Source organism: Bos indicus, chromosome 4 (genome assembly GCF_029378745.1).
Source record: "Bos indicus isolate NIAB-ARS_2022 breed Sahiwal x Tharparkar chromosome 4, NIAB-ARS_B.indTharparkar_mat_pri_1.0, whole genome shotgun sequence".
NCBI lineage: Eukaryota > Metazoa > Chordata > Mammalia > Artiodactyla > Bovidae > Bos > Bos indicus.
The window spans coordinates 49,808,655-49,833,116 of NC_091763.1; the positions used below are offsets into that span (position 1 = coordinate 49,808,655).

Sequence of the window (24,462 nt, forward strand, 5' to 3'; positions counted from 1 at the left end):
TAAGAGAAGCACAGACCATTTTTAGCTGTGATGGAAGCAGAGCCAGGCATTTTGGCTTGTGGTCCAGGGCTCCTTCACCCACTTCATTCTGCTTCTTGTCTATGACTCATTTGATAAGCCATGCCAAGGAGAAAATACAGAATCCAATACATTTACCAGTAATTGAGAAACATCTTAGTGGCTTCCTCTTATCTTTTGACACTGAGGTCTTAAAGAACATTAAAAACCTAGTCCCATATCCACTCTTTAATCTTATCTCTAAGCCATTAATTGATTGAAAAAGTGTTCTCCAAAGTTCCAGACCTCTTGCTGGTGTTCTAAAGCCCTTCGGAGTGATTTATTACTCACAAGCGCTCATTTAAACATCGTCATCCCAAGATCTGAGTCCCCAAATAACTTACAGCACATATAGATAAATGGCATAGGATGCTAGGTTTTAATTTATTTTTATACATAATATAAAGAGATGACATATTGGAAATTATGATAATGATACTTGTCGTATTTTTATTTTTTTTTAATTTTATTTTTAAACTTTACATAATTGTATTAGTTTTGCCAAATATCAAAATGAATCCATCACAGGTATACATGCGCTCCCCATCCTGTACCCTCCTCCCTCCTCCCTCCCCATACCATTCCTCTGGGTCGTCCCAGTGCACTAGCCCCATGCATCAAGTATCGTGTATCAAACCTGGACTGGCATCTCGTTTCATACATGATATTTTACATGTTTCAATGCCATTCTCCCAGATCTTCCCACCCTCTCCCTCTCCCACAGAGTCCATAAGACTGTTCCATACATCAGTGTCTCTTTTGCTGTCTCGTACACAGGGATTTTTAATAGATACCTATTCAGTGAAAAAATTAACATTATCATAAAACCACATACAAGGTGCATATAGACATTTTCAAAGAAATCATAAGAAATTTAGTTAAAAAGAAAATGAAAGTGGTCAAATAGTAGTTAGTTTCCATTTATAAAACAGAACATATGTGTCTGAGTTTCTAGGAAACATCATTTCTGAAATCTCAGAATCATAGAGTTCAGAGTCCTCCATAAATTCCCTAGGAAGCATCTCAGTGATCGACTGAATGTTGTCTTTTATTTTATTTTTTTTGAAGATTTTAAATACATATATATATATATATATATATATTTATATATATTACAAGCTCCTTCCCATGTTTACCAAGAACAGAAGAATTCCCTCAATACAAAGCCACCTAGATTCCTCCTTCAATTTACGTCCATTTTCTCTTGTTCTGTCTTCTGTGGACATGGGCAAACCAAGTCCACTATTCCCCTCATAACACGTTCCCACTTACTTGAAGATAGAAAGCAAGGTACTCCTCAATCTTCCAATCTTATTTCCAGATCCTTTCATTCTTTCCCATCACATTTTCCTTCTCCCTCTTTAATGACTTACGGTTCCCTTTAGAGACCTTCCCAATTTCTCTACACACTAAATAAATGGAAACTGACAATGAGGAAGAACTATTTAAATAAGCAGATGATGCCTCTTTCATTAACCTGACCCTGTACTGAAATAAATGTCATAAAATGACATTACAGTACATTCTGTATTGTAATCAATTGGTCGGAACTAGTACATCATTTCGGAGAAGGCGATGGTACCCCACTTCAGTGTTCTTGCCTGGAGAATCCCAGGGACGGAGGAGACTTTGGGCTGCTGTCTATGGGGTCGCACAGGGTTGGACACGACTGAAGCGACTTAGCAGCAGCAGCAGCAGCAGCAGCACACTATTTATGGGTCATTTGTAGATAATTTCAACAAAAGCTGTAATTTAAGGAGTGCTTCTTGTGTGTCAGGTGCTGAATGCTTTGCTACTGAATCCTGGCGACAACTCTAAGAGGCTGGTATAATTATCCCCACTTTTCACAGGAACGGCAGGGACTAGACTGTCAGAGGTCTTGATGATGGTCCTCGAGTCAGTGCCTTTCCTCAGTGCACTCACACATGGACGCAAGGCACGGTCCAGGTATGGCGGCGGCTGCAGGCTGCCCGTCCTCAAACCAGACTCTGAGATGAGAATTTACACGTGCAAATTTCACTGGTGAGTGCTGCTGGACTCAGCACAAACGGGAGCATGAACAAAGCAGGTGAGGCAGGGGGAGAAGCTGGACTGCAGTGCAGTCACAACAGAAGCCCCATCTGACCCTGCAGGCCCTACAGAGTTGTCCTGAAGTGGGGCAAGGGCCTCTGTGCCCCCAAGTTGACCAGCCACTGAATGTATGCTGCTGCGCCAGGGGCAAAGGGCAGGATCCTGAGCGAGGCAGCTCTCCTTAGCTGACAGCTAAGGGCAATCACCAAGGAGGGACCCCAGCTGTGAGCTTCCAGCTGTTAAGACTCCCAGACGCTGGGGAAAGAGGATCTTAAGCCTGAAAGGGGAAAGGCGTCTGGGTGACAGCACGGCTCTACTAGAGTGACTATTTTCAGATCTCTAACTCAGAATATGGTTCTGCGTAATTGCTTATTGATTGTTCACTTATAAAAAATCACGTAGCGTTCATGTCAAAGAAATTAAAAAAATAAATAAGATGGAGGCAGGAAAGGAACTCCAAATACTGCTTTGGTTTCTGTGTAGGAAATACAAAATATCCCTTGTTTTTCTGTCACTTTCTTCAGCTCTTTCTCTCTTTTTCTGCCTCTGTCCCTTTGCTGTGTCACATTCTCTGTGTGACACACATACACTAATATGATGACTGGAAACAAAATTGGAAATTTTGAGAGCAAAGAAGTGAAACAGAAGAGGAGAGAGAATAATCTGAAATATTGGTAACAGATAATTATTACCCAAGCAGATACTGCCATTTTAAACAGTTGGATCAATGATAATACATGTGTCCTCTGAAGGAAAGATGTTAAAAGGATGAATAAACTCTATTAGTGATTCTGCATCCTCAATAATGTTTCTATCCTTAACCTTTCCTCATAGAATTTATTGTCTAAACTATATTAAAAAGACATAATTGCCTCAGGATGGTTCTTGCCAAAAGAAAACTACAAATATGTATACTACCGGGGATTGAAGAGGAAGTTCTGTCTCATTTCTCACTTTATAATGAGAACAATCAAACATGTTTTTAAAGTTTAAAATCAAAATTATGTATTATGTATTGTTCTCTATTTGCCCATTATGGAGAAGCTTTTAAAAAGCTAGAAAGCCAACAACTAGCTGGAATGGCTTACTAGGGCATGAATTTGAAATAGATCCCCAGGGGATAACGAATCCAGCTTATATTGTGGGGAAATGTGAAGAGTATTAATTCATATTATGCTGCTTTGCTATTCTATTAATAAATGCAAAAAGAAATTCTCGTGGCAACGTTCTCATTTTAACATGAGCAGCAAGATATTAGTACAGAAGTCAGAGTTCAAAAAGTTAATAATAAATCTGAGTCAAGAATGATTCTGAAAGGATTCAGATGACAAAAGGCAGTGGAGAGTGAAAATTCAAATGTAGCAGGACATTATCTGGTTAGAAATCCACTGTTATTGTCCTCCACCAAAATGGCCCACAAACTGCTGATGTCTGTGACCTCTACAGTGGGACTGAATTTGGATCCAAAAGCTGATGGCTCAGCATTTCCTGTCCCCTCTCCTTTCAAAATCCCACACTACAAAAGGGCATAGGGTAACACACTTTACTGCTAAATATGATTTGAGCCTTTTGGAAGACTGCCCATTCAGAAGTGTCACCCTGGCAACTCACTGATTCTTTCACTGTCTAAGAGTTTTCTCTAAACAACCTTCCTCCAACAAAATTCTGTGCTTTACCCACAGGGCAGAAGAAGGGAAGTCTTGAATATTATTTTAAACTCTAAATACTTTAAAGTGGCACCTCCAAAGCTAATTATCAGTGCTATCCATTGTGCTTTGTTGGCATAATGGTACTTGGAACACTCATTCTGGAACTGGAGCAGGAAGACCCACCCAATACTACTGTCCACAGTCAGACTGTTCAGAAGACCCTACCACCAAGCCAAACAGCAGTGAAAGCCGGCCTGTCCCTTCCCAGACATCACACAGCCCTGTGTTTACTGTCTGCAGAAGTCTCTCCATCTCTCCATCTCTGTTCACATCATCATTTGGTCCAATGTGGCCACGCTATGCAGAGAGCAACATGCCAAGACACTGTCTTCCCAGGGCCCTCACTTGTTACCAAATGAAAGGTGTGTGTGCACATGCGTGTGTGCGTGCGTGTGGGCGTGCTAAGTTGCTTCAGTCACGTCCAACTCTTTGCAACCCTATGGACTGTAGCCCTCCAGACTCCTCATCTGTGGGATTCTCCAGGCAAGAGTACTGGAGTGAGTAGCCATGTCCTCCTCCAGGGGATCTTTGTGACCCAGAGACTGAACCCAGGTCTCCTGCACTGCAGGCTGATTCTTTACCATCTGAGCTATCGGGGAAGCCCAGTGAAGGATGATTTGCCTGCTTTTCAATATACAACCAATTGTCTCCACTTCTAGATCCATAAACGCAAACTGTCAAGGGTCTCCTGTTTTGGAGATACCATATTTGTCTATATCACAAAGACTATGAGTGAGACAGAAGGCAGAAAGAGACCAAAACGGGGAGACATATTTCCTGTGTCCTGCACACAAGCAAGTGGAAACTCCTTTCGCGACTAGCAACTCTCGGGATGATTGAATCATGTTGTGTATCCAGACCCTGAAACAACCCACTGGTTTCACAGAAATGACTGCCCGTTCTGTGAATTTCAGAGAACAATTCATTGTCCTTGAGACCACCTACAACTTGCATGCATGTGATGTCATTTTAAGTTACACCAACTCAGCATTTCCATGAATTCATTTTCTATACATGAAATTCACCAAGTCTTACAATGTTTTTGACCCAATCAGAAATAGCTTCTGCTTAAAAATGTTGATTTTAAAATAAATGAAGAGTGTCTTTTTTTTTTTTTTTTAATGTATGGAAGTTGCCTTTTATTTTAAAAAGGGAAATAAAGCTGGAAAAAAGTCAAATGTTTCAGGAAACTGGGTTGTATGGCCGGTGCTTGCCTTATTAGTGAATGTGCCTAGTATGTTGGTATTGAAAGCACCCGTTGGAAAAAACTGGCTTGATAATGGATTGAAATGACAGGTCTTTTTAAACTGGAATTTAAACACAGGTGGTTTCGATTCTCTTCCAGTCCTTCCTTTTAGCAGTGGAACCACAATGCTGCTGCTGCTGCTGCTGCTGCTTCTATGTCGCTTCAGTCATGTCCGACTCTGTGTGACCCCATAGACGGCAGCCCACCAGGCTCCCCTGTCCCTGGGATTCTCCAGGCAAGAACACTGGAGTGGGCTGCCATTTCCTTCTCCAGGAACCACAATAGAGAATGCTAAAAACAAATTCCATGCTAAAAAAATTTTTAGGTGCAAAGATAAAAAAAAAAATAAAACCTTAATCAGAGCCCAAAGCAGTGAGGCAAAATCTGTTTGCTGAGCAGAGAATGATTAACCAAAGCATATGCCATCAGTGTGAACTGATTTACTTAATTCAATTTCCTATTTTAAGACACATAGATAACATCACGGTTCAATAAAGATTTGGAATAAGAAGGAAAAAGCTCAAGTGGAAAGGACAGAATGCGTTTCAACTGGCCAGGGCTCTGGCTCCAGCTGTTAGCATTATGTACTTAATTCTGCTTCAAATTAATTCTCTTTTGTATAAAACTGCAAGTGACAGATTAACTGATCTTGAAAGTTTCTGGAAGGATGCTAGAGAAGTGAACTAGAAAGAGTAAAAAAGGAGCGTTTTGCAATTTTCCAACAGATCTTAAGAAAAAAAAAATCAGTAAGTTCATTACGACCATGGTAATCAAATAAAATTCACTCAAAATAGTACTATTGTAAGTATTATTTGAATTTAAAATTTTTACCCATGACATTCCCTCAAAGAAGGCTCTGCGTAATGATTTTCAGAAGTCTGACTTGGGTAGGCTTGACCTCAAACAGTGCAGCCTCTGTTGGAACAGTCTTCCTTAATGACATTCTGGGTTGATTCTGGGAAGACCCAAGGGAGGGACCCTGGCACCACCCCACAGAAGAATGCAAAAAAAATGCCGCTTGGTCTCCCATATGCGAGGCTCAGATCCTGGACAGAGCAATGAAAGGGAGGAATTGACAAGAAAACTCGATTTATACAGGAAAAAAAAAATACTATACTTTGGAAAGCAAAGTACTTTTTAAAAATAACTTCTATAGCCACTGTGAATTAAAATGGAGACTGGCACTTACAATTCTACAATATTTTAGGGTTTCATGGAATTTTAAAATACTAGGTGGAATTTTCTTTCATCAAACTCAAAAGGTCACAACAATGGTCATGAGGTAAAGTCCAATTTATTATCCCAAGAAAACAGGACCAACAAGAATAAATACAAATGAAATGACAGGTAATGGAAAAATAAAATGGAAATTGAGAATGGGGTGAATTGTGCCTTAAGTGTACAAATAAATGATAGTGGAGGCTTAAGTACAATATCAAATTTATATTTTAAAAAGATTTTTAACTATTGCCTGTAACTCCCAAATCAATGTTGCTAGTCCTCAGCCCTCCCCTAACCACCACACTTACAGGTCCAACTAGCTGGCAGACATTTTGACCTACATGTCCCAAATATACCTCAAAGTCCTCTCCTCCCCACCACCAAGTCCACTTCCCTTCTAATTCTCTTGATGACATCATCATGCTTTCCATCACTCAAGTCAGAAACCTGACAATCCCAAGTCCTAATGTTTTCTCACTTCCAATGTTCAAACTATCATAAAATTCTAGTTGTTCAAAATTTCTTTCTCTATTCCTCACTCAGTTCAGTTCAGTCGCTCAGTCCTGTTCGACTCTATGTGACCCCATGGACTGCAGCACACCAGTCTTCCCTGTCCATCACCAACTCCTGGAGCTTGCTCAAACTCATGTCCATCGAGTCGGTGATGCCATCCAACCATCTCATCCTCTGTCATCCCCTTCTCCTCTTGCCTTCAATCTTTTCAGACTTCATGGTCTTTTCTAATGAGTCAGTTCTGATAATCAGATGGCAAAAGTATTGGAGCTTCAGTTTCGGCATCAGTCCTTCCTGAATATTCAAGGTTGATTTCCTTTAGGACTGACTGGTTTGATCTCCTTGCAGTCCAAGGGACTCTCAAGAGTCTTCTCCAACACCACAGTTCAAAAGCATCAATTCTCTGGCACTCTCTGCTTCTACCTCAATTATAGTCCTCCCATCTCTTCCCCAGATCATTACAAATCTTCCTCCTTCAACCTTGCTCACTGTAACTCTTCCTCTAACTTTCTTCAGGTTAACACATCTAAAAAGCCAATGACTGCCACCTTAAAATCCCTCAGCAGAAAAGGAAACCCTCTTACACTTTTGGTTGGAATTTAAACTGGTGCAGCCACAATGGAGAACAGTACGGAGATTCCTTAAAAAACTAAAATACAATTACCATACGATCTTACAATTCCACTCCTGGCATATATCCTGAGAAAACTGTAGTTCAAAAAGATACATGATACATGAACGGCAGCATTCATAGCAGCACTATTTACAACAGCCAAGACATGGAAACAACTTAAATGTATATTAACAGAATGGATAAAGATGTGGTGTGTGTACACACACACAGTGGAATATTACTCAGCCATAAAAAGAATGAAATAATGCCATTTGCGCAACATAGAAGTTATCATACTAAATGAAGTTAAGTCAGACAGAAGACACATATTATACGATATCACTTATTTATGGAATCTGAAGAAAATGATACAAATGAATTTATTTACAAAACTGAAATAGAATCACACATGTAGAAAACAATCTAATGGTTATCAAAGGAGAACGGGCCTAGAGGAATGATGAATAAGGAGTTTGGGATAATAAAGTCCTACTGTATAGCACAGGGAACTATATTTAATATCTTATAATAAACTATAATGGAAAAGAATCTGAAAAAGAATATATCACTTTTCTATACACCAGAAACTAAGACAACACTGTAAATCAACCATACTTCAATTAAAAAAAAAAAAAAAAACCTTCAGTGCTTACAAACACACACACACACACATACACCCTATACCTATGGGTCAATAATCCTGAATGACTTATTACTTCCATATGTGAGTTTTACACAACTATCTCACCACCATTGCCTGCAATGGCCTCCTCCACCCCACCCTGCTCTTTACCAGTCTAACTCCTATTCATCTTTTAAGGGCCATTTCAGGGGTTACCTCCTCCAGGAAGCCTGCTTTCACACACACAGCCTTCCGGCTCTAGGCTGCATCTGATGCCTTTTTTACTCCTTAGTGCATTCTCAATATACTTAACATCATATTGGAGTGGGTCATATTTATTTATGTGACTGCCCTGCATTTGACAGATATTCCTTGAAGGGAAGGACTTGACTTCTTGAGATCCTAGCAAAGTACACTGAATTGAAATAAAAATGAATCACACTATGGAAAAAAACAGATTGGAGGGTATGAGAGTAATCTGGAGGATTATAAGTGTTTGGAAATAGTGACTGCTTTTCTCACTTATGCAAATAATACTTCATGGTTTACAAAGTGCTTTCACATAAGTTATATTGTTTGATTCTTAAAATAATCCTAGAAGGCAGGGTAAAGCAGAAATGAAGGCTGAGAGAGACCTTAAATGCATAATAAATTTCTGAGAAGAGAAATGTTACTGATTTTTTAAAGAGGTGTGTGTGTGTGTGTGTTTAAATAAGTCTTCATAGATTGTCATTTCACAGATCTACACTTCAGATAAATTCCTATTTGGTCAAAATAGCCAACTGATATCCTTCATGACTATTATAAAATCTCCTGAAAAAAAAAAATACTCTCAGTTCTTTACAGAGAATTTTCCATAATGTAGACTCCTATTCACTATCCCAAAAAGCAGATCTTGAAGACAGAACAGCTCAATTAGATTTCTAAAGACAAAGAGAAAATGGTTTCATTCTCACCTTCAAAGATCCACCAGGCCAGGAACCTCCTGAAAATTTCTTTGATTCCGGAAGCTGTTCTTTTCCCAGGATGCCAACCCCTGAGAGCAGATTTGGTTAAAGTCTTCGGCACACAAGCGTGGAATATCACAAAGATTCCTGAAAACAAAACAAACACAGAGCAGTGTAAACTGTTTTGGGTTAGCTAATTCTATTAAGCTTTCATTCAACTATGCTACTAAAATTGACAAGAGGAACTTAATACGTATTAAATCCCATGATGAATTTTAACCAAGCATTACAGTAGTTAAGGACATCAATGTCTAAGAAACTTTAAGCAATTTAATGGCAACAGGTAATGAAAAAAGGTAACACAATTCCAATTACATTTTGGTATATGATAGAAATCTGAATGAGCCCTCAATAGCAGGAAACAACTGCTCACACAAATCAAAGAGAGAAAAAAGGCACTTTATCTAATTTTACTCTAATACTTCATGGGAATACAGAGTGCTGTACAATCACATCAGCACACAGGTAGAACCTGGGAAAATCTAATACAAACTGCAAAGAACAAACAATGAACTGAGTATTTGATCAAGGTTGATGATCTCCGTGAGGAACCCAGACACGCAATTACATTTTGGAGGTGGCTTTGAAGGCGGTGAGAAAAGGAGGTATCTGGGAATGAAGGTTTCAGAACACACCATTGTAAGAAAACAAGCACAAGGTTAAGGTAGAACACCATAGAATGAAACCTTAATTAAAAGGAAGCCAACTAACAGAAGTGTTTGAATAATGTGTTTATTTAATTACTCATTCTTATGAGAAAGTGTGAAAAAAAAAACACTGCAAAAATGTTTAGAAAACCTCTTTTAAACCAGAACTTGTGGACAATGTACAGGGAGAAAAGAGAAGCCAGGAGTCTAGACCTGCCTTTGCCATTAATAGTCTGACCTTGGGCTTGCTAAGTGTCTATAAACCTTGCAGGCACATTTGCACCAGTGGGAGAGGTTTTAGAAAATATCAGTGGCTAGGCCCCATGTGGCCAAATAAATGCCTGACCAATTACCAATATATCAGATCAAGTGGGACAGAACCCAAGCACAGGCATTTTTTTGATGGAGAGAAAGTCAGAGGAAACATTATTCAATGTCTCCAGTGCTAAGAGTCCAGTGCTGAGTCCCATCTTCTCTACACAATTTGCATCTGATCTCTAAAATAAATACAGTTTAATAATATCCAAAACTTCCGAACTCTATAAAATTAAACAGTTCTCCTTTTCGAATCATAGTTTTCTCTGTATATATGGCCAGGAGTGGGATTGCAGGAGTTTTCATTTTTTGAGGAACCTCCATACTGTTCTCTACAGAGGCTGCACCAATCTGCACTCCCACCAACAGTGTAGGAAGGTTCCCTTTGCTTCAGACCCTCTCCAGCATTTATTATTTGTAGACATTTAAATGGTGGCCATTCTAACCAGTTGAGGGGATACCTCACTGTAGTTTTGATTCACATTTCTCTAATAATTAGTGATGTCGAGAATTTTTTCATGTGCCTATTAATAACCAAAACAAACAACCTAAAAGTCCATCAACATATTAATAGATAAAGAAGATGTGGTATCTTCATATTATGGAATAGACTCAGCCATAAAAAAGAATGAAATAACGTCGTCTGCAGCAACATGGATGGACCTAGAGATCATACTAAGTGAAGAACACCAAAGACAAACATATGATATTGCTTACATGTGGAGTCTAAAAAATGATACCAATGAACTTAGTCACAAAACAGAAACTGATTCACAGATATAGAAAACAAACTTACGGTTACCAAATGGAAAAGTAGGGGGATAAATTAGGAGGTTGAGACTAATATATACATGCTGCTGCTGCTAAGTCGCTCAGTCGTGTCCGACTCTGTGTGACCCCATAGACAGCAGCTCACCAGACTCCCCCATCCCTGGGATTCTCCAGGCAAGAATATATACACGCTACTCTATATAAAATAGATAACCAACAAAGACCCACTGTGTAGCACAGGGAACAGTACTCAATATTTTGTAATAATCTATAAGGAAAAAGAATCTGAAAAAGAATAGACTTTATGTCGATTAAAAATAAACAAATAGTTCCCTAATTTTCAAGAGGAGGAAACTAGGGCTCTGAGAGGGACACAGACTTATATGAGGTCCAAGCAAAGGAGTGAGATCAGGATGGACTCAAGTCTTCCAAGTAGGATAAAAGCAGATCATGAGCTGGGGCCGGACATAACCCTATTTCAGGCTGGGCTGGGTGGGACAGGACCACATGGATTCACACCATTAACAGGGTCTGATGCTACTGACTTTCTGGGCAGAGGCAAGCATAACCACAGAATTCCCACCCCTTAGAGAGTAATGAAGATAAAAATAATCCTAAGAGCTAAATTTCTGAGTACTCTGTAAGAGCCCGACATTGTGCTAAGTGCTTTAATCCTCACAAGAACACTCTGTCCTAAGGACTATTATTATCCCTGATTTATAAATGAGGAAACTGAAGTTGAGAGTGCTTTGTCTTGCCTCCAAAATGGTGGAAGTGGAATTTTAACAAAGCTGTTTTTTTCCCCAACCATGTATTGCCTGGAGGGAATGCAATAAACTGGCAGCTGGAGGCAAGGCTACTCTGCCCTGTATCTGCCCAGCCCTTTTTTTTTTCTTTTGGCACAAAGCACTCTCACGTTGGAAAAAGGAAACAGAAGCACCCGGGAGTCTTCTCAGTGCTTTCAGATTTTCTCCAATTAAATAACTAACTTTTGTTGTTTGAGAAAAGATGAACATTGTATGGAATACTTTTTCTTCTCGCTTCATAACACATACACACACACTTCCAAATTAGCAGAATTTGAATAGTGAGATTTAAAGCCACTACTTTGGAGACTTTAGCTCAGACAAGTGTCAGAAGAGTCACCACTGAAATCTGTCCTAAATGATTCAGTCCATCATGACATGTGAATTTTAAAGCCTAACTGAAATCTCTGGAAGGCCATTTACAATTACTTAGGAAAAAATGTCTGAAACACTCTTACACTCATCTTCAAAATCTTAGAGAAGTATCTTTGTTGCAGTTTGTTGGTCCGGTACATTTACGTTATGTAAATGATTTCCTTTCTTTAAATAGTTACTGACTATAATAAAATCTAAGTTATAAATATTCCACATATGAAATATATTTTATTTAAGAGGCTAATGCAAAGCATTACTGCTTCTGACACCTTAGGCAGCTCATAATTATACTGTGGCAGAAATAATCTTCACAGCTCATTTTAAAAATAATATGAAAAGATGGTTTTCATTAAGACACTTCTGGGAAGAAATAAAAGAGTGACAGTACAAATGAAAACATAATTTTGAGAATTGGAAGGGGCCTGGAAGGTGTATTCAACCATCCATCTGCCTACAACCTATTCCATTTTCAGGGTACTCTGTACAGAGTTGAATCTCTCTTCTTGTAGCTTTCACTCCTTGATCCCAGATCTGGCTCTAGGATACAGATTCAGATCCTAGTGTAAACCTCCCCAACCACAGCCCTCTGTTCAGAAAAGCAGAGATCAATTGCTGTTTTAGTAGAGGTGGCCACTGATAGGACTGGGGGGAAGCACCGGATTCCAGGGCATTCTCAGAGGCTGGAAGATGACCCATGAGGTTGCTTTGTGCCAAAGCCTCTGCCCTAGTGTGTGCTAAGTCACTGTAGTCGTGTCCAACTCTTTGCAACCCAATGGACTGTAGCCCACCAGGCTCCTCTGTCTATGGAATTCTTCAGACAAGAATACTGGGGTGGGTTGCCAAGACCTCCTCTAGGGGATCTTCACCACCCAGGGATTGAACCTGCATCTCTTAGGTTTCCTGCATTGGCAGGCAGGTTCTTTATCACTAGCGCCACCTGGGAGAAAAAAATGATAATCAGCCAAGTCAACCAAATCAGCTCTCTCTGGGACCTGGATGAAACACTAGGAGTCAGATGAGAACCTACTGAATATGCAGAGGTAAGCAGCAAGAGCAGAGATGACGAGAGAGAAGACTCATTCCCTGAAGGAGCATCCAAGCCTAATAAACCTCCCACTTTTCAGATCCAGATGGGCATCAGTCCATTCTCCTAAGGGTGTCCTGAATGAGTCTCTGTTCTCTACAGCTCCAGATGCCCAATGCATATCAACTAAGTTATGCCACCTCAATTACCAGCTGTTCTTATAGCTACAAATCAGGTTGACGGCAGCTCCATTATTTTTTGTAGGTATTTTTGCTAGAACCAGGAGGAGGTTTTATTTTCACCCCTTTAATATTTCACCTTTTGAGAATGGAGTTTATCATTAAACTTGCCAAAAACATTTGACATCTCAATTCTGCCCTTTCAAAATATGTGTTATGCCTTTCACCTCCATGTCATCTCCAGATTAGACAAGCATGCCACGTAGAATGCTGTTCATGCGATGATACAACACAGAATGGGACACTATTTCACAGAGCCAATAGTGGTACAAAATATAGTGAAAACCAAACTGTCAATAAATTAAAATGAATTAATTTTAGCCTCTAGGTCATTCTTTAATTTTAATCATTAGCAGTTCTCCAAATTGACTGCAAATCATCCAAAAGATATAAATAGCTACATAAACTGACATGGCCAAGCAGTTGATTTTGCTAGTAAAGGTTTTAACATTTACTTGGTAGAGACTGCAAAACCCAGAAGAATTAGGCTTCAGCATCATTAGGGAAAATTAGGCCATAGTTGAGATAATTGGCAACATGAACTTTATGGTTAGAGTAATTACCTGTGCAGCAGACCAAGAAGTTATATTTGAGAAACATATTGCAAAAACAGTCAAACTCGCCTCATCCTTCCCTGAAGCAATCATGAAAATTAGTAGAAGCTGTCATTGTAGGTCATCTGGTATACCCCTGACAGTGAAATTGTTCTCCAAAGAGCTCAGCTACTTTGTCTAACTTTGCTTTCAGTAAGTCACATGAGATTTCTCCTTACAGTAAAAAAAAAAAAAAAACAAAAAAAACCACCCCACATAAAAGGGCTTTTTAAGTTCCAGTTCCAGTGTCTGCTTTCCTTAGTTTTTCTGTCTCCACCTTGGCTGTCAGGCTGTTGAGCTGTAATTCCTTATTGTGGTGGATGTGCCTGCCCAGAGCAACTAAGCCCATCCTCTGGGCTCTAACTGGATACTTCCAGTCTTCCTAGGGTTGAATTCATATAAAAGAAGACTAGGGAGAGGGGCTGATGGATCGGTCTTAAAGAACATATGTAAGTATATCTCTTCAAGAAATGGGAATACCAGACCATGTTACCTGCCTCCTGAGAAATCTGTATGCAGGTCAAGAAGCCACAGTTAGAAATGGACATGGAACAATGGACTGGTTCCAAATTGAGACAGAAGAATGTAGAGGCTGTATATTGTCACCCTGCTTATCTAACTTACATGCAGAGTACATCATGTGAAATGCTGGGTTAGATGAAGCACAAGCTGGAATCAAGATTGCCAGGGGAAATATCAATAACCTCCGTTATGCAGATGATACCACCCTTATGGCAGAAAGGGAAGAACTAAAGACCCTCTTGATGAAAGTGAAAGAGGAGAGTGAAAAAGCTGGCTTAAAGGTCAACATTCAGAAAACGAAGATCATGGCATCTGGTCCCATCATTTCATGGCAAATAGATGGGGAAACAATGGAAACAGTGACAGATTTTATTTTCTTGGGCTCCAAAATCACTGCAGATGGTGATTGCAGCCATGAAACTAAAAGACACTTGCTCCTTGGAAGAAAAGCTATGACAAACCTAGACAGTGTATTAAAAAGCAGAGACATCACTTTGCCAACAAAGGTCCATCTAGTCAAGGCTATGGTTTTTCCAGTGGTCATGTATGGATGTGAGAGTTGGACCATAAAGAAAGCTGAGCACCAAAGAATTGATGCTTTTGAACTGTGGTGTTGGAGAAGACTCTTGAGAGTCCCTTGGACTGTAAGGAGATCAAAACAGTCAATCCTAAAGGAAATCAACCTTGTATATTCATTGGAAGGACTGATGCTGAAGCTGAAACTCCAGTACTTTGGCTACCTGATGCAAAGAACTGACTCATTGGAAAACACCCCGATGCTGGGAAAGATTGAAGGCAGGAGGAGAAGGGAACGACAGAGGATGAGATGGTTGGATGGCATCACAAACTCGATGGACATGAGTTTGAGCAAGCTCCAGGAGTTGGTGATGGACAGGGAAGCCTGGTGTGCTGCAGTCCATGGGGTTGCAAAGAGTTGGACACGACTGAGCAACTGAACTGAACTGAAATGCATGTATAGATCTCATGCTGTGTCTCTTCGCTACACAGAGGTCCTCTTGGCGTGTTTTTTTTCTCAGTTGTGTTGAACTGTTAAACTGTTCATTCAACAGTCATTGTTCAGGTCCACCAGTGGCCAGGTCCTAGCCCTGGGAGCCACAAGAAACACAAAGGCGACAAAGACATGGAAGCTTCTGCTCCAAGACAGAGATGAGAGATCATAACACCATCTTGGGCTGTATGGCATTTTTATGATATTTCTCATAGAAGTAATCTCACTTAATTCAGAAAATAAGTATTCTACTTGATATTTTACAGATAAAAATAAACTAAGAGCAGGTTACTTCTCAATGATTCATCCCAGTCAGTAAGTGGCAAAGCCAGGACACCAAAAGCAAATCATGTGATTCTTAGTCATGTTAGTTCCACCAACATGGAAGCGATCATGGTTCATGTGGATAACATGACTACCTAGCAAAACATATTGTGTGCTTACTCCATACTGGGTACTTCTGTCACTGGGTACTATCTGTCGCTGGCAGATATTTGATCTTCATGGGAACTTTACGAGGAGGGAGGTCTTATTCTCCCCAGAGAACAAAACTGAGGCACAGAAAGCGGTCTAATGGCTCAAGGCTGTATGGCCAGTTGGTGGCACAAAGAGATAAACACAATGAGAATGGTGCCACCCAGGAGAAATGCGGAGAGAAGTCACTGGATCTGTTGCTAGGAAGAATGCTAAGAAAGTTTTGGAACGTTTTCGAGCATTTCCAGAACAGTGAGACTTTTCTTCTCTTGTAAATCCTGTGAGAAGACACTGGCATTGGAGACGAGAAAAAGATGGCAAATCCCAGGAAAGAAGAAAGTGTGATGCTCCCCCTCCCCCGCCGTGGCTGTGGATGTGTGGGGGAGCTGCTGGCATGGAGAGCTTCTGGCATAGGAATGCCATCTGCTGTTTGAATACTTGCTATGGATATTTTCTGTGATTTCAGATGCTTTGGATAGGTCACACTGCTTGAGCAAAGCAGAGAGAAGAGACCCTTGGCATTTGTGGCCTTCTGTTTGTGCCTGGTGATCTTACAGTGACTGCCTGGGAGGCTTATGTGCTGGCAGTTTGCTGGGATACCAGTTTACATCACACAAATTTGCTGGCAGCTCCACACTCACACCTCAGCATGGTTTCTTTATTCTGAATCTGTGTTCAGGTAGGAAAGGAAGGAGCCAATCAGAAAAGAAGTGCTTCAGCCTTCAATGAGTGATTGTCACGAGCCAGATGTAGGCTAAGGGCCTCCCTGACAATACTTCTCTTAACCCTATAAGTAATTCTGTATGACGGCTGTTGGCAGAGCAGCTGTCTACATGGGCAAACTGTGGACTTTTAAATGATGACCATTCTGACCAGTGTGAGATGGAACTCCACTGCAGTTCTGATTTGCATTTCTCTAATAATTAACGATCTTGAGCATCTTGTCACATGTCTATTGGCCATCTGTATGTCTTCTACTTGGAGAAATGTCTATTGAGGCCTTCTGGCCATTTTTTTGGACTGGGTTGCTTATGTTTCTGTTATTGAGTTGTGTGAGCTCCTATACCCTTGAATTTGTGTCCAGAAGTTTCAGAATCAGTTTCAACATGACCTGCTATGTCCCTAGGAATTCAGAGGTAGTGGGAGGAATGTGTCAAACGCCGGAATATACCTGGTGCAGTGCTGGGGATGTTTGTGGCTGACATGAATACCGTGAACAGCATATCAAGTGTCTGGGGATTCCAGAGGAGGCAGAAGGTATTTCTGGCTGGAATCACACAGTAAATACTGACAATCTTATGGAGACCTGGCAGTAAAAAAGAAGAGAGAAAGAGAATGGAACCTCTAAGGAGAAGCAGAGATAAGAAGTGCATTTTAGCCAGAGGAGATTTGAGCCCACTTATAGGCTGAGGAGACATGTAATAAACACAAAGAGAGAGAGAACGAAGCTGCAAGTGGCAAAAACAGTGGACAGAGTCAACCAAGAGTAGTGGGCTGGTGGTCAGGGACAACTGCTCCTTGGAAGAAAAGCTATGACAAACCTAGACAGTGTATTAAAAAGCAGAGGCATCACTTTGCTGACAAAGGCCCATACAGTCAAAGCTATGGTTTTTCCAGTAGTCACATATGGATGTGAGAGTTGAACCATAAAGAAGGCTGAGCTCCAAAGAATCGATGCTTTCAAACTGTGGTGTTGGAGAAGACTCTTGAGAGTCCCTTGGACTGCAAGGAGATCAAACCAGTCAATCCTAAAGGAAGTCGACCCTGAATATTCACTGGAAGAACTGATGCTGAAGCTGAAACTGCAACACTTTGGCTGCCTGATGCAAAGAGCAAATTCATTGGAAAAGACCCTGATGCTGGGAAAGATGGAGGGCAGGAGGAGAAGGGGGCGACAGAGGATAAGATGTCCATCTACCCAATGGACATGAGTGTGAGCAGACTCCACGAGATAGTGAAGGACAGGGAAGCCTGGCGTGCTGCAGCCTATGGGGTCACAAAGAGTTGGACATGACAGTGATTGAACAACAAGAGGTGCATACACTGATTTCATGTCTCCTCCCTTGTTAAAGAGAACACTCTTCAGATTGATGGGCCTTGGAAACGAATTTTCCAAAACCAATGTGATAACCATATGCAGAAACCTGCTAATGTGCATACCGCCCTACCTTCTTGCTAAACAACAGTTGGAGTCAGTCAAAATGAAATGAAATGCCAACACACTTCAACAGGAATACACATGCTTTGCAACCTTGAACTTGAGTTTAATAGAATAAATCAAACAAATCTGCTTGGATGTCTGAGAGCCAACTGAACTAGTTCCAACTTGACCAGGGGTTTGTTTATTTTGCTGAAGTCCTGTCATTTATGCAAACTGCATAACAAACAGGGAGTGAGCGGCCGCCTACCAGCAATTCACACTATTTCCAAGCTGGAATGCTAATGGTTTTTATTTTCAGTCCTCATTTTGACTGGACTGTTTTATTTTACCGGGGAGAACTTTTGCAGGTGATTTTTAATACCACTGCTTTTTTTCTGATAAAAAAAGTATTTTCATTTTTCAAAATATGAGAGTAAAGGTTAAAAAATTAAAACCAAATGTTATCTTCTATCCCCAGAAATTTAAAAACTGTCAATGTTTTGGTGTATGTCTTCCAAGTGTTCTATTTTTCCTGAATGTGTGTGTGCATATACATTTTAAAAAATAGGAGTGGAATCATATAGGATGCACTGATTTAGTAACTCACTGTTCTCACCTAATAATACAAGATGACCATAGTCTACGGTCATGTAACATCTGCATAATATTCTAGCATGTAAAGAAATCATTTTCATTTAACCAACTTCCAAATATTGGCCTTAAAGCTATTCTATTTGGCTGACTTTTAAAAATCGTATTCTAAAAAGATACTATTTTACTAGTACTGGCTGAAAAACAATCAGCGACATTCTTAACACAGTTGACACACGGAGCATTATTAAGTTAAAAATTCCATTTCCCTCATCAGGATTTTGATCAGAACTGAAACGGTTTCAGGCTGGGTGCCCTCTTGGAGCGGTGGCAGCCCACATTTCCACTTGGGTCCCCAATCAGGTCCCATCCGACTCCCACCATCCCCATCATGGCCCTACCTTTGCCAGATTTTCTTACATCTGCAGTTTGGCAATGAGAGATCTGCTCGCTTCCATGTCATCAGAGGCACTGGCTGACTCCGATTGCTGTTAAATCTTGACTTTTCTAGTGAACATATCAGAGCAGAAAAGATGAACACATGAGTCCCCAAACTAGACTGTGTAGAAACAGTCCTTTGTGGGCCAGAAAGAAAGTTTAAGAGAAACACACTGATAGTCTGACAGAAAAAATGTTTCTTCTTAATGCAGTCAGATTAGGCCTCAAAAAAAAAAAACACATTATGCTTCAAAAAAAAAAAAAAAAAGGCTGGGTTGTGAAATGATAAATAACTCTTCTCATTGATGTTACTATTATTAAATATTAGATGAGACCAGCTATAAGAGCTCAGGATTCCAAGGCTCATTTGCCACTCCCTCCCCCTCCACTGGCGCTGAGGAATCCATAGATGATGTGTTCACCACCGTGACTGTGGCTATAGTGTCACACATGCCCACATATGGCAAAACTGATCAGACTGCTCATCGTGAATATGTGCAGGTTGTTGTTATGTGAATTGGACTTCAATAAAGCTGTTAAAAAATTATGACCTCAGGTGCCCCAAATCCACACCTGAGATGTTGATTTAACTGGTCTTAAGCAGATCTGCAGATGACACCACCTTTATGGCAGAAGTGAAGAGGAACGAAAAAGCCTCTTGATGAAAGTGAAAGACGAGAGTGGAAAAGTTGCCTTAAAGCTCAACATTCAGAAAACTAAGATCATGGCATCCGGTCCCATCACTTCATGGGGAAACAGTGGAAACAGTAGCTGACTTTATTTTTGGGCACTCCAAAATCACTGCAGGTGGTGATTGCAGCCATGAAATTAAAAGACGCTTACTCCTTGGAAGGAAAGTTATGACCAACCTGAAAAGCATATTAAAAAGCAGAGACATTACTTTGTCAACAAAGGTCCATCTAGTCAAGGCTATAGTTTTTCCAATAGGCATGTACGAATGTGAGAGTAGGACTATAAAGAAAGCTGAGTGCCGAAGAATTGATGCTTTTGAACTATGGTGTTGGAGAAGACTCTTGAGAGTCCCTTGGACTGCAAGGAGATCCAACCAGTCCATCCTAAAGGAGATCAGTCCTGGGTGTTCATTGGAAGGACTGACGTTGAAGCTGAAACTCTAATACTTTGGCCACCTGATGCGAAGAGCTGAGTCATTTGAGAAGACCATGATGCTGGGAAAGACTGAGGGCAGGAGGAGAAGGGGACGACAAAGGACGAGATGGTTGGATGGCATCACCGATTCAGTGGACGTAGGTATGGGTAGACCCTGGTAGCTGGCGATGGATCGGGAGGCCTGGTGCGCTGCAGTTCATGGGATTGCAAAGAGTCGGACACGACTGAGCGACTGAACTGAACTGAACTGAAGAGGTTCTCCTAATGTGAAGCCAAGAATCATGAAGCCAAGAATCGTTGATTAACATAAAACAAAGCATTCCAAAGCTAAATGAGAAGATGAATTGATATAATTGATATGAAAGTACAAGAGAACATTTTTAAAGAAGTGGTTCTATCATTTTCAAGTACAAAGAACACATATATGCCTTTTTAAAGTGCTACCCAGCAAAGAAATTGAGTCTTGCTTCAATAATCTGTAATAGTTAATTAAATCTAACTTTAAAGAGCCTATTGCCTCCTAGGGACTATTCCAGGCAGTTGTTAGATCATGTAGAACTGATACTGTTAAAAGCCCAACATTCTCTGAGGTGGATTAAAACTAGATTAAATCCACAAACTAGTTGAGATACTGATTTATCTAGGAAAAATGAAACACAGAAAATGTCACAATGAACTTGGTATGGCCCCGCGGGGTGACCACAGATTGTCTATCGGACCAGTTCAAATCCAGGAGGTTTTGCTCTGTTTGCCAAGTCATGAAGCTGGGCACAGGCCTTTAAGCAAGAATGTGAGAAAAGCTGTCCTAGAAAATTCAAAGCTTCCTGCCAGAGGGCACCATCATCCTCTCCAGACATTGGAGGCTATATGCCAGCGTTCCATCTATAGATCCCAAGACAGCTTCACATTCATAATAAAATAGCCAAACCTTCTTATTAGAGAAAATTAATATTCAATATTCACTCACATATGTCTTTACTCTGTAATTAATAAGAAACTTTGAAGATAATTAGTGTTGGCTTTGACTGCAGTTTGGAACTGCACCCAGCTGGAAAGAGGCCACAGAGCATAGGGTTTCATTCCTCACCAAGGCTGAGTGCTCTCAGAAAGGGATTAGAAGAGAAACGAATGGAACCAACCCTCATTCAGAAAGAAACAATCTCCTTGAGTTAACGGATTGTGGCTGTCACAGGCATGGCTCTTCTCAGTCCTGTCACCCCCAGCCTCTGTAAGACACAGCAAAATAAAATCAGATAAATGAAGTGCTGTGGGTTGGAAAAGGGATGAGAGGTGTGGTGTGCCTGGGGAGCTGCTGGTGATGAGACAAAAACACCTGAGCAGGTGAAAAAGTTGGATGAGGAACAGCGGACAATCTCAAAGGAACATGGCCCCTTTAATCAGAGAATGAATGAATGAATGCCATGCAGGAATTCAAGAGCAATGTTAGAGCTGACCATAGCATTAAGAGAAAAGTAGTCTGGGAAAAGGAACGATTTCCAGATACTGACTACTATCACCACTTCAGCTAAAATGAAACAATACTGACTTTTTTTTTACTCAGTAGAAATGAATGAATGATTTTCTATCCCTTACAGGAAAAAGAAAAAAATAACAGCAACTTGTAAATTACCATCAATAACCAGCCAAATGCTTTTCATGGCTCCTTCTCTGCTAACACCCTGCTACAGACATACAAAAAACTGGGGCTCCTCTCGACATGTCCTCCCCCAACGTCCCATCTGTCTGACACCCCCTGTTAGCCTCTCTGCAGAGTCTTTTTAGATTCATGTCCTATCACTCTTCAATTCTCTTTTCATCTCCAACATTTCTCAGGTCATCCCAGGCTCCAGGCACTAGCCTGAGGATCAAATCACCCCACCTTCATCCCAGTGCCTACCTCAGGGGTCCAGGAACTGTTTTGTTTTGGGTTTTTTTGGTGTTGACACGATGCCTTAGTCACACACATACTCCACACACAATGCGATGCTCTGGGTGTTTGAACATCATATTCTGAGAGATCTGTGAAATACCCTCCTTTCAATGAGAAATTCAGCTTTAACAAAATTTCCCCAGGCAAAAACAAGCCTCATACTCCATAGAAACTGTGCATACAAGGCCATGTTTATTTCAACTTCCTAGATAAATAATCTTACAGAAGAAACCTAGGTTCTAACATGACACATATCAAAATTTCTAGTTCTCACTACCAAACCTGAAACCCCTCAATTTATATCCTGCCTATTATATCTCTCTCTTTTTTTTTTTTTTTGATTAAAATAGAGTATGCTGTTTATTTTATTTACATCACATTGTTTACAGGGCTTTATTTTATATAATTCATAAAATTATTTCATTAAACATTACACACTGATATATTTATGATCTAAATATTTTAATAATCTCATTGATTTCAAATAATATATCTCTCTTTTAAGAAGCTGTATTTGATTGACTGGTTTTCCACTCATCAAGACAGGTAAGTGTCTCACTTTTGGATTATTCCTGCCACAACCCCAGGTTGGTTTTTAAATCATTACAAAATCAAGTCACAGATGTAGAAAATGAACTTATGTTACCAGAAGGGAAAGGCGAGGGCGGGATAAACAGGAGAGTGGGACGGACACATACACACTACTATATATAAAACAGATAACTAATAAGGACCTCCTGTACAGCACGGGGGACTCTACTCAATACTCTGTAATGATCTACATGGGAAAAAGAGTGTACAAAAGAGGGGGATATGTATATGTATGGCTGATTCACTCTGCTATACAGCAAAAACTAACTCAACAGTGTAAATCAACTATACTCCAATGAAAATTTAAAAAAATAAATCATTACAAAAAGCAGAACATTGAGACATGAAAAAACAGAGGTAGACTCATAAGGTCCTGCTCAGCACACAGATTTCTGACTCAGGAGCCTCTCAAATTCAGATTCTTACATGGCATTTTAGTCCCACTGCTGCAACTGAGTAGACTTTGAATTTCAAGTCTGCGAACACCATTAAAGTATGGATACAAAAACATAAGCCCATGTGTGTAAACTAAATAGCCCAGGAAAAAATTTTGGTCTGATTCCTTATAGCATGATTTTTTTTTATCACCACACCTGTATTTCATCAAATTTCTTCAAAAGAGCAACCCTGTAATAGTGATTTTGGTATAAAATGATACTCATTATACAGAGAATCATTCCAAGCGGTTTCACATGAAGACTGGAGGATAATTTTGAAGAAGAGATGGAGGTGAAACATGAGAGCATTCTTTAAACATTTGATGCGCTTCCAGGAGGAAAGTGGTTGTCAGTCCTCACTGCCCAGGACACTCCCAAGGTCATTTGCAAAAACATGCTAATGACCCATTTCCAGGGACTTAATTAGTCTAGGGTGGGATCTGGCCCTAGATAATTTTTTAAAGCTCATTCCATTGTATATTAGAATCACACCTCTGGAGGTAGATTTTACTTCAGTAGAGAACTGCGAACTTTGTAACAAGAAGAGCTGTCCAAGGAAACAACAGGTCACCTCATCAGGGGCAAGTCCCCTGTCATAGCAAGTGACATGGAGGGGTGGGGTGAAGTGTCTGAGCCCCTATAAGGAACAGTGGAGAAAGGGGGGCCTAAGATCTTTGAGACTGATTTTTTTTCTTCTACACTAGTTTGACCTAGGGTCATTATTTAAGTGAGAGCAACAAAAGAAAGGGGGCTTCCCTAGAGACTAAGATGGTGTAGAATCCACCTGCAGTGTAGGAGACCTGAGTTCAATCCCTGGGTTGGGAAGATTCCCTGGAGAAGGAAATGGCAATCCACTCCAGTATTCTTACCCCGGAAATCCCATGGACAGAGGAGTCTGGTGGGCTTCAATCCATGGGGTCCCAAAGAGTCAGACATGACTGGGCCACTAACACTTTCACTTTTTCACTTTTTTTCAAGAAAAGAAAAATGCCTCATTTGCAATGTCATCCTTGGGACAACAATTTTGTTTTAAAGTCTTTCATATTGTCCACATAAGACTTGTTAATCTGTACAATAACATTAACATTGTATTCTGTTTCAGGATTATTTTAAGGAAATTTCCCTCCACGGTGAATTATTCTGATTTTTGACCCTTTTATCCAAGGGTTATTGTTGCTTAGTTACTAAATCATGTACAGCTCTTTTTTGATCCCATGGACTGTAGCCCACCAGGCTCCTCTGTCCATGGGATTTTTCAAGTAAGAATACTGGAGTGGGTTGCCATTTCCTTCTCCAGGGGATATTCCCAATCCAGGGATAAAATCCATATCTCCTAAAAGGGAAACCTCTTACACTGTTGGTGGGAATGCAAAC

The 24,462-nt window shown here is 40.3% G+C and overlaps 1 protein-coding gene across 25 annotated transcripts in view; it reads right to left on the reverse strand.

Moving 5' to 3' along the window:
• Positions 1-24,462, reverse strand: part of NRCAM (neuronal cell adhesion molecule) — a 317,222-nt gene that overhangs the window by 239,708 nt on the left and 53,052 nt on the right. For 24 of the 25 annotated variants that reach the window (XM_070787764.1, XM_070787760.1, XM_070787756.1 and 21 more), the window contains exon 2: positions 9,008-9,145. The gene's annotated coding sequence lies outside the window, so the exon portion shown is untranslated. Of the gene's footprint in view, positions 1-9,007; positions 9,146-21,269; positions 21,289-24,462 lie in introns of those variants that run through there. The other variant, XM_070787757.1, reaches the window with a different exon arrangement.